The 19,806-nt window shown below is 34.0% G+C and overlaps 1 long non-coding RNA gene across 2 annotated transcripts in view; it reads right to left on the reverse strand.

Annotated features, from left to right (window-relative positions):
- Positions 1-18,860: 18,860 nt before the first annotated feature.
- Positions 18,861-19,806, reverse strand: part of LOC128250458 (uncharacterized) — a 162,136-nt gene continuing 161,190 nt past the window's right edge. For both annotated transcript variants that reach the window (XR_016237845.1, XR_016237844.1), the window contains one exon: positions 18,861-19,493. This is a non-coding gene — a long non-coding RNA (uncharacterized LOC128250458). The remainder of the gene's footprint in view (positions 19,494-19,806) is intronic.

The raw sequence follows: 19,806 nt of genomic DNA on the forward strand, positions 1-19,806 counted from the left end.
GGATAATCATGTATATATATATATATATATATATATATATATATATATATAACAAAATTCACATCTTGAAATGTCATTAACAACACCCACCTAATTCTGTTGACTGTTCTTTGAGTCACTTCTGCACTATAGTTTTCACTTCCTCGTCACTCGAATAATGTTTGCCTCTCAAACCCTCTTTCATGGGGCCGAAGAGATGATAGTCCAGTGACGAGGAAGGGAAAACTGTTGTGAAGAAGTGGCTCAAATAACAGTCAACAGAATTTTACGAGGCATGGATACGTGATCACATTCGGAGGTGGAACATTGCTATTGAGAGAAATGGTGACTATGTTGAGAAGTAGGGATGTGATCCAGCGAATATGGTGGACGGGGCATTGTTCCCCATTCAAATTCTTCCAGCCTCTGGGATGTCGTTGGAATGTGTGTGGCCGAGCATTATCCTGATGGAAGAACACCTTTCGACTTGAAACCAAAGAAAGCAGTTTTCCTTCTAGCGCTGACTTAAGCCACTCAAGCTGCTGGCAGTAGATCTCCATTGTTATCGTTTGGTTTGGGTTCAAAAGTTCAAAGTGGACTAAACCTCGTCGAGCCCTACAGATCTCCCAGGACGAGGCTCGTTTTCAAGGCTGTAGTTTCGGGTTCGGAATTTCTGGAACCACCGTTGACATTGGCTTACGCTTATTGTTTGATCTCCATATATTGCATTAATATTCCTCGGTCTTTCCGTTGCATTGTTGCCTTTATTGAACCCATAAGGCAAAGTATGCCCAATATTCTCCATTTTCTCTACCATTATAGCTTTGAAAGAAATAACTGTTCAAATGGAAATGTCCTCTACAAAACTTGCAATAATAATAAGTACAAGGTAAAATTAGAACTTGCTTTTATAGCAAGTTAATGCAGGTAGTTTATTCCGCCGACCCACTGGAAATTTTATTTAGTTCATGCAATTGAAAAACTGCATTGTTTATGGGATGATCTAATACTCTTCCAATCTCCAAAGTATTTGTGGTAATATTAAGTTAGGTATAGTCTTCCACCAGTCCTTGGTCGAGATGGGTTTAAGATATGTAAGTTAAAAGAGCCATATCTCCTTAAAATTCAATCGTGCTTCAATCTAAATTAATTTGTTGCCAGTGCAGTATGTCCAGACCTTGTAGAACATAGGAGCTAAATCACTTCACAGTTACACCATGCTTCAGTATAAAAGTATTTACGAGCAAGGTTTATGTAATTCTCTTGTTTCGTACAGATAGGAACCAAGTCTTAAAATTACACGTACTTCATTTAAAACTGAATGCAAAATAATCGGTTAGCGTGGCCCTCAGCATATCTAATAAACGGTGAGTTGGCCATTGCTGAAACATCTCCGTTCATACATATAATTCATCAATACCGGCCCTTAGCTTGTAAACAACAGTTAAAACGTCAATAAATTAATTAGATCTCGGTGAATTTCTACTGTTTATATATAATCTAGAATAGAAGTTCATGATTTCCATTTTCAGAAAATAAAATTTCTTCCAGATCAGTATAAACATGGTATGTTATTTTCATTTTAAATTCAATCATTGCAGATTTATGTAAAAATATTAAATAGCCAGAGGGAATCGAAGAAACGTGTTGAATATATTTAAATATATTTCAATTTCATCACCTGGCTAATAGCTTCAAAATGATTTTTGACAAGGAGTGTTCAATAGTCATAACACAATAACGTACTAATAAGAAATACGTATGCGATGCTTCGATCTGCAAACGTGCCTTAGTTTATATGTTGATTGATTTCTGTAAAATCAAGGAGGACAGGTGAGATTAAATATACTGTCTAAGAAATTTGTGTATTGAAAGCGATTAAAGAGCCATGCAATTAGCAGTAATCAGTCATTGTGGAGAAAAACGTCGGTGGTTAATAGCTACATGCACTATAAGCTCAGACACAAAGTGAATTTTAATGTAGAGAGAAGTGCAGATAACGAAATAGAGAAATAAAATAGCAGTGATTGGTGAAGTACAAAGATGTTGCGGATTGGACATCATAGTATATCACGTAGAGAATTAAAATACATGCCTAAATGTTCGAAAAACAGCCATTATAAAAACAAAATATTCAGTATTCAATTAGAATGTTTATATCATCCGCTTTTTAGATTGGCCATTAAATAAACGGCACGTGAGCCTATAAACGCAGAAGCAGGGTGTGCCTCTGCATGTGTGTATGTGTGTGTGTCTGTGTGGGAGTGCATGCGTACGCGTATCTGTGTCACTTTGCAAGCGTGTGACAACCTGTCAGTGTTAATCTTCCACAAAATTGACTAGACATTTCCTCAATCCAGAAAATTCATCAAATCTTTGGAAACATAAATGACTTTGTATTATAATATTTATTTCCATTCAAAGCGGCGAGCTGGCAGAAACGTTAGCACGCCGGGCGAAATGCTTAGCGGTATGTCTGTCTTTACTTTCTGAGTTTAATTCAAATTCCGCCGAGATCGACTTTACTATTCATTCTCTCGGGGTCGATTAAATAAGTACCATTTACACACAGGGGTCTATGTAATGGACTTCATCCCTTTGACTGTCCTTGCTTGTCCCCTCTATGTTTAGCCCTCTGTGGGCAATGAAGAAATAAATATTCATTTTCCTTCTAAGGCGGCGAGCTGGCGGAAATGTTCGCACGCCGGGCGAAATTGTTAGCGATACTTCGTCTGTCTTTACGTTCTGAGTTCAAATTATATATATTAACAAACATGTGTATGTATATGTATAAACGTATATAGACGTATACATAAATGTATGTATGTATATTTCCACATATATATATATATATATATATAAAATATATATATATATATATATATATATATATATATATGCATACACACATCCACCTAAAGCATATTTCCATCCATTCCTCCTTACATACATGTATACATCCATCTGCACACACACACACACACACACACACACACACACACACACACACACACGTCTGTCGCTTTGTAAAGGAGAGCAAACTTAACATTTAGCAAGATAGCAAAATTCATAAACATACTTATTTCAAGATTTTACATTGATAAACTCTCACATTTGCGTCTATCCCAGCATGTAAAAAGAAAACCAATTTTTTTTTTATTTTATTTTATTTATTTTTTAGTATTTTCATTTCATTTATTTATTTATTTTAATTGTATTTTATTTATTTATATTTATTTTGTTCTTATCTATTTTATTTTCATTTATTTGATTTGATTTATTTTTATCAAATAATCTCAGTTCCAAATTGGACATATACTCTCGATTTGAGCTGAGAAAATAGGCCTTATCTATGCAAAAAATGAAAAATTTAATCATTGAGTATTTAGTGAAAAAATACAGATACGTGATTTAAATGGCTGATGGCAATGTAAATGTGAATAACATATATTATTTTCTTATATATATATATACATATATATATATATATGCATGCGTTGTTTATATTGGGGGTATATATCGAGAAGATAAATTCTTATCAGTTATCTTTAAACTAGTTATCCACCTATAAAATGTTACTGTTACAAGTCTGGATATATTTTTATACGACTTCCTGTTCAATCACACAAATTATCACAACACAATCTCGGCGTTGTATATTTTTCTATGTATGTGATGAGTATGAGGGCTGGATCATACGTATAATTATACATACATATACACATAAAATCCCACAGATATACATATATATATATATATATATATATTTAGATTCTAATACATTTTATAGCCTTGTCCATGCATACTGCTTACACCTTCCCTCTCTTTAGAAGTAATTGTCCCTTTGCTATCAACACTAGATAAGAAACAATAAAAATCTGAGACAGTTAAAACTTTTGTCTAGAATCAATTACTAGCCTGATAGACTCGGCTACGTCAAGATGGACTTATGTATTCTTCCTCACATTTGGATTTTTATGTATTCTCTCTCCCACTTGGATTTGAAATGTTGCCACATTTATAATATGTCTTTTCTACAGTAATTTTCTGCATTTTCGTGCAGCTGAAGATTGCTCTTCATATTGCATTTAAGGTAATGCTCGCATTACTTAAATAAATTGAAGTCTCTCCCTGTTTATTTTCAATCACTCCTTTCTGTTGAAGAGCGTTCGGTCGAAACGTAAAAAAATGTTTCGTTTTTCCCGAGCATCCAATTAGTACACTTGCTTTTTATTCAGATATCTATCTAGACCTAAAAGTTGCGGCACAATTCATTGCAAGTTATGAAAGATTGTAAAGCTGCTGTCCGCATGGCCTTCATCAATCGTTTGGAGCATTTAATGTACATATGATGCCTGGCGGTATCAATGTTAGCAGTGGTCACACGCGATATTGAATTCATCTCTTTGGGTCCAGAATAATCCGACATCAGGTGAGACCATGTGATGTCAATGATGTTTCAGGAACTGACATTTTGTCATTAAGAAAGAACAGTCTCTTACATAGCGCTTTTCGGTCAATGATATGGCAGTCTTTTAATAAACGGTAGATAGATAGATTCAGATATATATATGCATATATACATCCTCACACATAGGCCTGCTCGCACACATATATTTATAGATACATGTTTCAGCATAATATATATAATTATATATGGCCTTTTATATCTTATGATATGCGGGCATGCATTCTCGACCGTGTGTACACATACGAAATACAAACGCGCATATGTAAGACACATACGATAGAATACACACATGCAGAAAATCATGGCTAATACACAATCACATATATTCATGTGTGTATGTGTGTTTGTGTGTTCGTTTGCGTGTGTCTCTTTGAGTTTGTGTATCTGACAGTATTTGTGAAATTATGTGACAATTACAATTGTAAAACTATATTCGAAGTCTCTAAGAGATGTAAAGAAACAAACCAAACTACTATCTCTTTAGAAGAATGTAATGCATATTTAACTATATTTCTAGCATTTTATTGATATTTCTTAAAGAATTTTAAAATAAAATTATTTAAATTTTTAGTTTTCGTTTCCAGAAAAGTATTGGTATATTTTGGAAGCTTGTGGCTATTCACGAATGCGTAGGTGAGTATTGCACAAAGAGCAATGTACATAGAAGATCAATTCTCAAAATGATATGCATTGAATACGAAGGAATATCATAAGCAGAGAAGTCTTTCTAATTTTGTCACAAGATGAACAGTTTTGTCGAAAAAAGCCAAATCGATTACATCGAACCCAGGACTTGGCAAGTTCTTATTCTACCGACTACGAAAGGATGGATGGCAAAATCAACCTCGGCGTACTTCGAACGTAGAACAAAATAAGTCGTAAGAAATACTGGAAAGACTCGCTTTCGTCGCGATTACAATTCCGCCAGCTTGTCACTTTTCATGTATAGAATATTAGAGAGAAAATGGTATCATATGAATATGGAATGAACTAAAGACGTGTCAGGTATTTGACAGTTAATGCTCGCAGATAATTTGAATCTCATAGGATAAGCGTCATGTTAATTATAACTTACTTTAAAAATCGCTGATCCTTCAAGCATTTCGTTTTCAGAACAATTTTAATATGTAAAGCAATTGAGACAAAATAGAAAACTATTATAATTGAGAGAGCGGATTCGATGGTAAATATTAAGCTGTTTGCTCTATTGGAACCCCCGGCCATTGGAGTTAATTTGTAAGATGCCTAGTAATATGCAGACACATTATCTTAAACCAATTTTCGGGTAGATTCGAGTGACATAGAACGATTCAGCCATCGTAAAAATAGATAAACAGGGAAGAAGCAGAGTAAATCAAAAACGCACCACCTAGTAGTATAACGCCATCAGACAACGCCGATCGGCAGACGGATGCCTGAGGGTTGCATTAAGTGGCTTCTAGCGCAGTAATCCCTCTACTATTCCACCCTTCCGCGATTAGTGAAAACCCGCTTAGTAGAAACAGTACAGCACTATATTTTTTTAATTATTTTTATCCTTTATTATTCTATTATCTTCTTATTTTTATAATTAAGTTTATGATAAATGCAAAGCAAAACCACGGACGAATCGACGTAAGCTTAAATAATAAATTGCGATAGGTGAACCGATAACGCCGCGAGGGATTACTGCACCTGAAAATAATACAGGACGGTCAAAGTGAATGTATGAGTGGGGTGGAAAGACTAAAGACCTCAACAACAATTAATACGACGAAGACATAAGGCCGGGCCGCGAGATAGCTGAGTCGTTAGCGAGCCGGGCAAATGCTTATATTATGAGTTCAAATTCCGCCGGGTTCGACTTTGTCTTTCATCAATTCGGGGTCGATAAAATAAGTACAAGTTGACACTTGGGTCGATGTAATTGATGAAGCTCTTCCCTTGAAATTGCTAGCTTTGTGCGAAAATTTCAAACCGATAATAACAGGAAGACCGAATATTGATTAAAGCACTTGCACAACAATTACAGCCGACTTTTCCCTCGCTATTTAGCGCTTGAGAGCACTTCAACAATCACCACAACGATACACATCTTAAAATCTCTCCAGCAAGCATTACACTACCATACAACACAACATCCCCCTATGACTACAACGCAATCAGCATAAACAGCTCCGTCATTACATGTACAAAAGAGAACATCAACCTAATGGACGCCATCGAAATTATCTACTCCGTATTGAAACATCAACATCTCTTCCTCTGCTCACGTCTGCTTTACGTGCACGTTTCCCTACTCCAGAATTTTTCGGTTTGTAAATAAAATATTTGATTACTTTTGTTATCAGCTTAGTTGCCAATGATGGCGACCAAGTCAACTTAATTAGTGTGAACAAGTTGACTTTTAGTACTAAATAGTCAAAGTGGAAACGGTAAATGCTGATCAATCAGCGGATAAGAGAAATAGTGACATTCGATTTAGATCTTATTTAATGTGCGGTTGATACATTCACAGGCACACGGACAGTCAGACGCACTCATACGCACACATTTCTATAGATTCACACACACACACGCACACTTTTCTATAGATTCACACACACTTTTCTATAGATTCACACACACACACACACACACACTTTTCTATAGATTCACACACACACACACACACACACACTTTTCTATAGATTCACACACACACACTTTTCTATAGATTCACACACACACACTTTTCTATAGATTCACACACACACACATATATATATATATATATATATATATAGACACATGCCTACATACATATATATGCATATATATACACATATACACACATACATAAACATACACACATATATAGATACACACATATACATATATATACAAACATATGCATATATACACACATACATACATATATATCCATACACACATACATACATACATATATATATACATATATATGCATTACACACACACGCATATATATATATATATATATATATATATATATATATATATATATATACGCATACGCGTATATATTCATACATAGATGCGGGGTGAAGGAGAGGGGAAGTAGGGGTGAGGGAAGGAGATTGACGTATCTGTGTGTGTAACGGCGACTAATTCCAGCAGTACGTGTTTGTGTCAACGTACGTTTGTCCAGCAATTTGTGTGTATGTATATGCGTACATGTGGTTCGAAAGATAAAAACGGAAGACCTACAGTCATGTTATCGTTTAATGAGTTTTTCACGCGTAAATATACGTGTGTGTATATATCTGTATTTAATTAGGTATATACGTATCATACGCATGTTTTTACTCATATATGTATGTATGAATGTACGTGTGTATGTAGTATGTATGCACATAGGCATGTATGTAGTATGCACGTATGTACGTTGTATGCATGTTCGTATGTATGTATGTATGTGCACATATTACGTCTTGTAAGCAGACATGCACACACACAGCGTATATACATACGCACAACTATGTATATAAGTATCTATCTATACATACAAGACGTAACAAGGAAGAATGTGTGAGTATATATATATGTGTGTGTGTGTGCGTGTGTGTGTATGTGTGTTTGTATGCCGCTTACAGTAAAGCATGTGTCGTTTTGTGACAACAGTGGATCTTCAAATTATTATAGATTACATTGTGCATACCGTTGGCAGGATTTTTTCTGTTATATTTCTTGATTATAGAAATAGATGAGAGATAAGTCGCACTCTTCGTTCGTGCTGGGTGATAATTCATGTTTGTGAGTAAATACCTACCTATGCGTGTATATATACATACACACACACATATATATATATATATATATATATATATATATGTACATACACATACTTTTATTCGTTTCAGCATTGCAGTTGTGGTCATGCTGGAGCACTACCGTGGAAAAAATTGCCATTAATATTTTTTAAGGTTAAAGTTTGTAAGAGATCACCGTGTATTGACATAAGAAAATAGTCTAATATTGGGGCATATAAGAACTCAGCGGGAAAAAACAGAAGGGGTTTTGTAAGCAAGCGACTCGAACTCATAGCCCTTTGTTTTCGCGAAATGACTGAAACAAGTAAAAGAGAGAGTAAAAGAGAACATATAATAGTGGTTCGCGGGTGAAAGGAACAGTAGCAAACAAACGGCTGACAGTGATTCTGGCTTATGATAGATATTCCTTAAGTATTTCTCATAATCTATGATATAGCTCTGAATGCATGGATATTGTCATTACTCAATGTCTACGTTTGCAGGAATCTACGAATGTATTTATGCGTGTGAGCCTGCATCCGTTTGTCTATGTGTGTGTGTGTGTGTGTGTGTCTTCGTCTGTGTTTGTCCCCCACCACTGCTAAAAAAACTGGTTTTGTTGATGTGTTTACGTACCGGTAGAATAAATACCGGGAATGAAAAAAGATCTACTGGGAATCGATTTATCCGATTAAAAATAATTCAAGGCGGTGTCCTAGCATGCCTGCGGCCTATTGACTAACACAAGCAAAATATATTGTATATTGTCTATATATTGCATATACTTAAATTAATACTTTTATTAATATATAGGTATAGAGCGATGCAAGAAGGAAAATAGAAGTCTTGGCCCTTGGTTTACTCTGTTGCTTCGGCTAAATATTAATAAAATATATATATCGACAGATATAACTTTGATAGGTTTGGGCCATGTCTAACTCAATAGCACCACCTGGTGAAGTCTTTTAGTAATACATGGGGCACCATAGACCACTCTAGCAAGGAGTTATTGTTGTCGGAGACATATCAGGGTGCAGGAGATTGGTCCGGGATTTTTTGAAAAAATTAGTCCAGTGAACATTTGAATTCTTTAGAAGATATATGATAATGCCTACATGCTTGAATGTGTGCATGCGTTGTTTGTAGTAAATTTCTGCTTATATATCTGTCACTGTACTAGTCTTTCACAAACAGTGGTTGAAGCCTGATCTTTTGTACAAAAAGCAATTTCAGCAAAATGATATAATATACATCAATAAAAACTTTGCAGACTGGAATAAAAAACGGAATAAATACTATCGACTAGAAAGCTTTGAAGCCTTTGTCTCTATATGGCCTCTGGCCAACGACTTAAGCCTATGGATATGTAGAAGAAAATAATGGCAATGTGGTATGTTTTATCCTTATTGTCAGAAATCAATGGAGCTGGCCACATGTTGAGGGAAATATATAATCAGTTAATACTACATATGTGTAGTATTAACATGTGTATATGTATATGTGTGTATATTTGTAGGCATTTATAGGAGGGAGTGAGAGAGAGAGAGGCTAAAAAACCCCAGAGAAATAGAGATAATGAGAGATATACAGAGAATGCGTGTGTGTGTGTGTATAGTGCTGGCATGTGTGTGTGTGTATAGTGCTGGCACGTGTGTGTGTGTGTGTGTGTGTCTGTGTGTCAGAGAAAGAGTGATTTCTGCTTTGGCAAACATATTACGTGCAAATAAATGATATGCATCTAACTTCAGACTGATTTATACATATTAGTTTCGTGTGATTTTTGTTTTATCTTCATATATATAAGATTCCGTTGTTGATATTTTCTATCGGTTATCTTTCAAATACTTGGTTTGAAAGTTCCAAGCAATACCTTCTTTAGTATATATATAGATAGAAAAATCTCACTTAAGTGATATATTTTGTAAAAGCATATCATTTGAAAAACTCCGATGAAAATGTAAACATCTTCCTTTGATCGACGTTTTGGACTATACAACCGATGAAGAACGGAATTGATGCGGCCTTTAAAAAAACAACTAATCTTAACAATGAATACGCCGCTGTTGTATTGGAATTCAACAGAGAACTATATTGCATTGTTCAGTCGAAAAACGGCCGTCGGAATTTTTGTACTCCAACCTATTATATTTTATATTTTATCTGGACTCTTAGTTTTCTATCTAATTCTATGGTATAATTTTTATTCTGTAAGTCGGACTGTATATATACATATTCAAATATATTTTTAATGTGTTTATATATTTTTAATATGTTCGATGTATTAAATCATGCTTATTAGTTCTATGACTGAAACAATTGCCTAATTTGATTAAATTCTAGGTTCATGTAACGCCTCAAGTTCGAATCGCTTGAACACTTCAAAGTGCAGTCTATACAATGGAATGACATTTTTCTTACTCAAAACTATATATATATATATATATATATACTCACACACGAGGGTGCTGAAAGGTTCCTGGCTTTGGGGAAAAAAAAAAGAAAGTATAAGCGTATTATTAATTATGAAATTTCTTTCAACGAACACACTTATTGCAGTGGTTTTCCAGTTTTCTAAGCCCTGTAAATGTTGGGTGTCCAAAGAAGGCTTTGGTTATACCCTTAAAGCCAGGAAATTTTTTAGCACGCCCTAGTATATATTACTGAGCATATTTGAAGTTCTGGAGGAAGAATGACAAAAGTGGCTGTTATCTCACTTGTTAAATTTATACTATTTACTCATTTTCTTCTTTTAGTCATCTCACTGCGGCCGTGCTGGAACACCGCCTTTAGTCGAGCAAATCTACCCCAGGACTTATTCTTTATAAGCCTAGTACTTATTCTATCGGTGATTTTTGGTGATCCGCTAAGTTATGAGGACGTAAACAGACCACCATCGGTTGTCAAGCGATGTTGGGGGAAAAACAGAGACACACAAACACACACACACACACACACACACACACATATATATATATATATATGTATATAAGACGAGCACAGGACTAACGATTTTCTAGCACAGGACCAACAATTTTGCGATTGTTGCGGGCGGAAATCAATTACATCACATCAACGGTATGTTTTATAGAAACAAGAAAAGTAAACTCGACCGAGGCAGATTTTCAACTGTGGACGTAGAGCCGGAACAAATGCAGGAAGGTATTTCTTCCGGCTTTAAGTTGCTAATGATTCCGTCTCTTTACCTCCTACATTTCTAATATAGGAACGCTGTGTTGAATTTCAGGATAAGGAACTAGTCGAATATATCAACCCCAAACGCTCAACAATTTCTCTTCTTGATCTCGAAAGAATGAAAAAAAAAAAAAAAAAAAAGATAAAGGCGAATCCGACATCGGCGAAATTTGAACTTTTACCCTAAACACGGAAGAAATGCAGGTAAGCATTTTTGTGAATGAGCTAGCGATATAACCAGCTGGAAAAGGGCCAGGTTTATTGACGTCTATGTAGTATCTAAAATAATACACAGAGAAGGAAGTGTCATAAGTTTAAGCGGTATTTTAACAACCTCTAGTTGATTCTTGGCACCTTGGCGTATGTAGATTAATTTGAATCTCACTTTTAACCCTTTCCTCTCTTGTTCGGTATGCGTGCGTGTCTGCGCATTTCACAGTGGTTTTCGTGATGTTTAATGGTTAAACGCTAATGGAGCATTGAGGATTGCTTTTAGTTCACGTGCGATGCTTGTTCAAGCAGTAATGATAATAACAATATAAACAACAAATACAACTGCAATAAAAATAATAACTACAATGATGATGATGAAAATAATAATAATAATAATAATAATAATAATAATAATAATATCAATAATAATAATAAAGATGATAATAGTAATAACATCAATAATAATAATAAAGATGATAATAGTAATAACATCAATAATAATAATAAAGATGATAATAGTAATAACATCAATAATAATAATAATGATGATGATGATGATAAGAATAATGAAAATGAATAAATAATTAAATATAAAAACTGACGATAACACGAACATTAATAATACAAATAACTAATGATGACGACAATAATAATTCTAATAATAATAATGATGATAATAATAATATCAACATTAATAATAATGATGATGATAATGATGATATAACAGCAATAATGATAATAGCAAATAAATAAATAGAAACATTATGACGGTAATATGAACAATAATAGTACTAATAATTAATATCGATGATGACGATGATAATAATAATAATAATAATAATAATAATAATAATAAACGCATAATCATTTTCCTCTTAATGTGCCGCGCTACCGAAGTGGTATTTCAGAATCGTATGATTGCGTGGCAATACAATGCACCGAGATTAATTATTATATAATGTGTTTAGCTATTCCTCAAAGACTTCTACCTAAATCGCAGGAGATGTCTCTCTAGAAACGGATTGTCATACACTAATATAGAAATACAGAAAGATAGGGAAAAATAATATCTGCAGAAGCATATGTAATTGTATTAAGATGCATTTACTAAAATAACCTCAAAAACTTCAGACAAATAATTAGACAAAATATACACTAAAGCAGGTTCGCATAAGCATTAATAAGATATGCACATTTAACATGTTGGAAACGTTAATCAATTATTCTAATTGCCTATTGGATCCCAGTAGAATATTGTGCATAATATATATATATGTGTGTGTGCGCGCGCACGTGTATATATACTCATATATATACTTTACTAAAACGCAGTTAAAACATTACAAAAACAGTTTTTACGCTATTTTTGCTGCTCCTTAATAAAGCATATTAATCAACCTCTGGTATTCGAGTACTATTTTTTTCCATCTTTTTCACATTTATGTGCTTACTCTGGTGTATATATATATATATATATATATATATATATATATATTAATAATTTAGAGAAAAACCACCGCGGTGCAACTCATACGATGAAGGAGATCAGACACCATCAAGAAAAGTGTACCATACAAAAACGAGTTTAAAAATCTAAAAAATCCAAGGGAGAATTTATAATACAGAAAATCTATGAAATATTGGACTAAGAATTAAAATCGGTTACGTTTAAGGAACAAAAGTGGAAGAAAGACTACGCGCGTTTCATGGCCACATAACTGGGAAATATCTCGTCCATCTACAATGAATCGAACAAGATAAATACCACTCAATATGAGGACACTGTTCAGGTTAGGTGACTCCAAAGAACGTGTCTTAAATTTAGAAATGCATAAAATAAGAAAAGTATAAAAATCTGTCCGTTTAAGCAACATTTAATACAAAGGAAATTGTCAAGATTTTATAATAAAACACATCAAATAGCAATAAATATCTGTCAAAATTAAGACATAAAACGTCAATTGGAGAGATAATATTGGTAGATTAGGAAAAAAAAAAACATATACGACGAAAGTGTGATTAGCAAGTAAAGAGAAAGAAAACCTACAAGAATATAAGGAAAAAAAAAAGAACATCACTTAACTTAACGGAGAAAGTTGGTTGACCGAGGTATATCCGAAGGCAATGAAAACTACACTATGTGCATCACGTGACAAAATGGCGCCCACCACGTGATCACAGATGCCAAACCAACGTTTAGAACTAAATCACGTGAGACACGAGACATCATGGCGTGGAAGAAGATGGAAGAAAAACTAAGAAATAATGATAATGTAAGGGCGTAGACCTGGAATCAATATCATGCTGTTATGTTAATGAGTAGAGGAAAAAAATAGTAAAATAAGTGATGGGAGCAAACATGTGAAAGTAATTAAAGGTACATAAAATATACAATAACTAAAAATGACAAAAATTAAGGAAGAGTACTGGAGGTTGATGAAATATGTTATAAATTTCGTTGGCTATTGTATCAATATATATACTCACAGACATAAACACACACACACACACACACACACACACACACACACACACACACACATATACTCACGCACATATACTCACGCACACATATATACTCACACACACACACACACATATACTCACACACACACACATACTCACACACACACACACTCACTCACATACACATACTCACACACACACACACACACACACACACACTCACACACACATACTCACACACACACACTCACACACACACACTCACACTCACACACACACACTCACACACACACACACACATATATATAGGTGTGTGTGTGTGAGAGAGAGAGAGAGAGAATACATTAAATCATTCTTTTACATTTGAAGCTTAGTACTAAGTTCATTGGTGAAATTAATAAGGGCGTATCTTGAAGGCCATCTCGATTGCATATAAAATGATATATATATATATATAAAATTAATTCCCTTGCCGTCAACCCAGTATCGCCGCCCGTTATGCAGAGGAGAAAAAACAAAAACATACATAGGGGTCTGACGGACTGCTACAAGTCTGTGATGGTCACGGTCGAGACCTGAGGTCTTCTCGGACTCCTCACTGTCAGTTTCTTTCGCCACATCTAGATAAATGCGGTCGATCAGAGAAACGAGCCACATGAGATCTAGTGGCTGGTGCAGCGAGTGCCGCTGGCTATCCTCCGAGGCAACACCTTTGCAATGAAGCCTGTGAGGTGCGACTAAACATGGCATTTGTTCTGAGATATACACCCCTTTACTCTCTCTCCGTCCCATCTTCTGCTGCTTCTCTCACCAACTTTTTCCTTTTCTTTGTTTCCCTGGTGACAGAGTTATGGTTCTTTTTCTCAATAATTTCATTATTCATAATTTTAACGTGTTTTTTCACTCTTATTTCCCGTAACAATATCTTAATTAAAGTTGTTCGTCTAAATCTGTATCTATATGCATATAAGAACGGGGTGTTGAAAAATTCCTGCCTTTGGGTAAAAGAATAGACAGGAGAATCAGTTAATTAGGATCTTATTCAATCCATTTCGCACTCAGATTCACACGCTTATTGCAGTGATCCGTCAGAATTTCTTCAGATTTTCTTTAAAAGGTCTCGAAAGTGCAAGCCTCCAATCAGGCCTTTCAGAATACCTTTCAGCCAAGAAAATTTCACCACATCCTCGCACGCGCGTTCGTGTGTATGTGAGCGTGTATGTATATATATATATATATAATACACACACACTTATACATATTTCTATATATATATATATATATATATATATATATATATACACATATATACACAGATACTTCATAGAAAATCACTAACAGAATACTCTCTTAAGCATGAGCCTAAGCATTGTACCTGCACAGCTCACAAAAACAGATTCAAAGAAGGAACATCTAAAGTATCTCTAATGACATATGGTGCACTGCACAATGTTTTCAAGTAATATATGAAACAGGAAACATATACGTGTATTGCAAATGAATACGTATACACTTCTGTGATTCAGAATTGCAATATATATTTTATACTGAAGCATTTTTATATTAAATATTGAGAATATATCCAGCGAAACATTATTGAATAAAAGTTTATAATACAATTCTATATTGCTAAGAGGGGGAATTATATCATGTATAATTCTTATTTTAGTCGGACTGGTGTCATCATCCTGATAGTTACTTTCATTACATTTCTGCTGTTGTATGCCTTCTTCTGGTGTCTTCTGTTGAACTCGGTTGCATCGTAATTTCGAACAGGAACCTTTTGTCTGATTCACAAGTTCGGGAATAATGTTCTCCTTCCGTGCTCTGCGTATCGTGAAAATTTTTTTCTTTTTCTTTTTTTTTTTTAATGTTTTTGCTTCAGTTGAATCATGTAAGTTCACTTTAGTGCCCTGCCTGGAATTGAACTTACCGAAAGGTTTTAAGTTCAATCCCAGCTAAGGCACTAATGTGCTTTCAGAACAAAAGAAACAAGAAACAAACATCAACTGAAGCTAAAAATCTCATGTAACGTAGAGAGCCAAATGAGAACAGTGTACCCTGTCAATCAAAAGAGGGCCGGAGAGTACAATAACCAAAATGCAGTGAAAGTAACAATCAAGATGAGGACAGCAGTCCGACTAATATAAAGAGTAAGCTGAAAACGTTTTTCTATTATAACAAATGAATGCTCCATTGTTGCAATGGAGGTGCTACATTTATTTCTTTATTGCCCACAGGGGCTAAACATGGAGGGGGGCAAACAAGGATTGACAAAGGGATTAAGTCTATTACATCAACCCCAGTGCGTTATTGGTACTTATTTAATCGACCCCGAAAATTTAAAAGGCTAAGTCAACCTCGGCGGAATTTGAACTCAGAACGTAACGGTAGACGAAATACTGTTAAGAATTTCGCCCGGCGTGTTAACGGTTTTGTCAGCTGGCCGCCCTTACGCTGTGCTATATTGCTATCGAATTAGTTTCAGGTTATTATTATTTTAATGCTACGATTTTTGATGGCATGTATATTGCTATGTATAGAAGAATATCATCGGTCATATGTCTATCTACGTGTATGTATGTGAGTTTGTAAACTGTAAGATACAGTTTTGGTGCGTACTTACACTTGTGACTGTATTTGTAGGGATGCACAATTCCTTGTATAATAATACTACGCTTTGATCAACCACAGGCTGATAGTGATATACGCACACATGTCGCTTTACCAGGAGTCCGAGAATTATGTGCAGAAAATACATTGCGTATCGATCACTCAATACATACATGCATATGCATACACATACATATATATATATATATATATGTATATTCGTATATTATGAATCTATATATACATATATATGTATAGCTACATATAAGTATGTACGTACGTGTGAGTGTGTATGCACGCGCGTGCATGTGTGTGTGTGTTTAAAAGTACCTCTTCAAAAGCAAGGGAGCTATTGGCTTGGACGAAATTTCAAATGTTTAGCGTTAAATGGTTTCCAAGCGGAGCATAGCTCCTAAAACTTGCTGCGAATTACTTACCGTAACTGACGCAATTTGCTTCACGCTTTTCCATCGAAATTCATTTAAGTGAAATAGTGTAAGGTTTTTGACAAATATATTACATAAGCATGCGCTGATTCTTTTATCTGACCTATGAACTTTAATCACTGGCATGAATGACATTCACCAAGCGACCTGTCAGTGATTGTCTTAAGGTTGTTATCTACCTAAGTTCATAATAGGAATTCGCCACAATGCAAATATTCAAGTCTAATTGGTGTGACAGAAAATAATAATCATTTAATTATATATTTATCATAGCGTTTAGTTAATTAACTTCCATTTAATATTTAACGTAATGTATCATATTTGGCAATCGTATTGTAATATTAAGCAGCAGAAAAAGAAAAATTGTACCATTCACTAGAGAATTAATGGTAATTTAAAGACAAATATATAAACATTTTATCTAATATGCTTACATTGATATGTTATTAAATGTTTTCATAAATCTCTCGAGGTAAAGGTCACATGAAATATATATATTTTTTTTTACTGAGAAATAAATAAATACATACTTAGATCCGATATTCTTATTTAGAATGTTTACCTCGTTGCTATTTTTGACATTTTTATTCACGATTAAATGGTATATTTCATTAATAATAAGAATATATATATATATATATATATATATATATATATATATATATATATATTCTTACAGATATAGGGTAAAAATTAATAATTAATTAATAATTAGTAATTTTACCAAGTAGTTCGGTGTCTTAAAAACCCATTATCGGTAAACTTATATGAACATATTTAAAATTAGGGTTCGGCAAGAATTGCTTCGCCACACACCAAAAGTTAGAAATAGCAGTCAAAACTACTATTTCACTACCAAAATATATCTCCCAGACAGCAGTACTCGCAACTTAACACAGGCAAAAAAGAAAAAAATAACGAATCAAAGCTGTGTGGATTCGTTATTGTTTCTTTGTAGCCTGTGTTAAGTTGCGAGTACTGCTCTCTGGGAGATATATTTTGGTAGTGAAACAGTAGTTTTGACTGCTATTTCTAATTTTCGGTGTGTGGTGAAGCAATTCTTGCTGAACCCTAATTTTAATTATATATATATATATATATATATATATATATATGAAATTAAAAAAATAAGTAAAACATTAACTGTAAACTAGTAGTGTTCATCATCTGAAGTAAAATAAGGGACATGCTAAGTTGAATTATTGAGAATTCACAGTTGCTCTTTGCTACCTTCGGTGACCCTCCGTCATGTGTCCACAGCACAAAACTGTATGCTTTCCTCCCCTAATTATTACGTTTCAGATCCCACAATATTTCATGATTATATAGATGTATCTTTGTAACGACAACGCACATTGAATCATTTGGTGCGCCAGACACGTTACCATCAGTCTTGAATCTATTTTCCCCATGCACTATTAATTTCTAAATTTGCAGCGAATATTTCATTTTCAGAAAAGGGGATTATTTTCAGACTTAATATCGAACACGTGATGTATACACGTCAATCCCTCAGTAATTATTTAAATTAAATTAATAATATATACATTTACTATAGTTTTATATTATCGTTCTAGACACTTGTTGACAGTGTTCTGGTGGAATCATATTCCAAGTAATAGATTTTTACCTTTATTTAACAATATGTTAGTCTATTTCGCATGCTTCAATCTATAAATTTACTCTAATTCCACCAACCATTATTTTCTCATGAATACCAACGAAAAAGAATCGAATGTATACAGTTTATTTGTGATAATGTTTCGACTAAAAATAACTTGTCTCAATTTCCGAGTTATAGTAACACCCTAGGGAGTTCTGACTATTCATGGCTTGTATTTTTATAATACATTTTGTCATTGCTGTGGACCGATTTCTAATTAAACAAATACAAAAAAAAAAAGAATAATCAATATTTTTAGTCGATAGTACCAATCTCACATTATGACTAGACGTATTCCTTCCTCGATCTAACAATATCACATTCAAAATTTATATAAATGTTTTATCAAACACTACGAGAATTCATTGTGCAATTCTTTTGTTCCGATTCACTAGTAAAACTTTTCTCCTTTCATAAAGCAAGAGTTCTGGTTTGTAGTTGTTTTAAAATCTTTACTTTGATTTGCTTTCATGAGATTTTGCTTCAGAAGGTGTTTTAATTTGACTGACCGCATAATCATTTTGTTGGTTTTCATTGATCCAACTTTCTAAGAAAATCTCCAGTGACTGAAGAAGTTAGCTGCTAGACATTTATTCTGAATCATCATCTCAAAGGATGTTTCATTTTTCTTCCAATCTCATCTCGCACGGAGTTTACATTTTCTCCAGACTTCCTCAACGCAACCATGCTGTTTGAAGATACTGAAAATACAATGAAAGAAATTAGAGTTTGAAAGTAAAGTAATATGTCATTCGTTTTTGCTGCTTCAAAAGCAATGAGGATAAAATACTTCCAGTTGAAATATTACGAAACTAAATAAGACGCAAGTTTAAAAGCTGCAGTTGAATAGAACATATGTGCAATAATTCGCTTCATGTGGACGCACGTACTTATGCAAACGGTGGGGGATAATCTACTGTCTTTTACTTGTTTCAATCATTTGACTGCGACCACGTTCAGTTTAACATCTCATTTAAACAGATATATTGACCATATTTACCTATTTTACATTAA

Source organism: Octopus bimaculoides, chromosome 21 (assembly GCF_046866305.1).
Source record: "Octopus bimaculoides isolate indiv1 chromosome 21, ASM4686630v1, whole genome shotgun sequence".
NCBI lineage: Eukaryota > Metazoa > Mollusca > Cephalopoda > Octopoda > Octopodidae > Octopus > Octopus bimaculoides.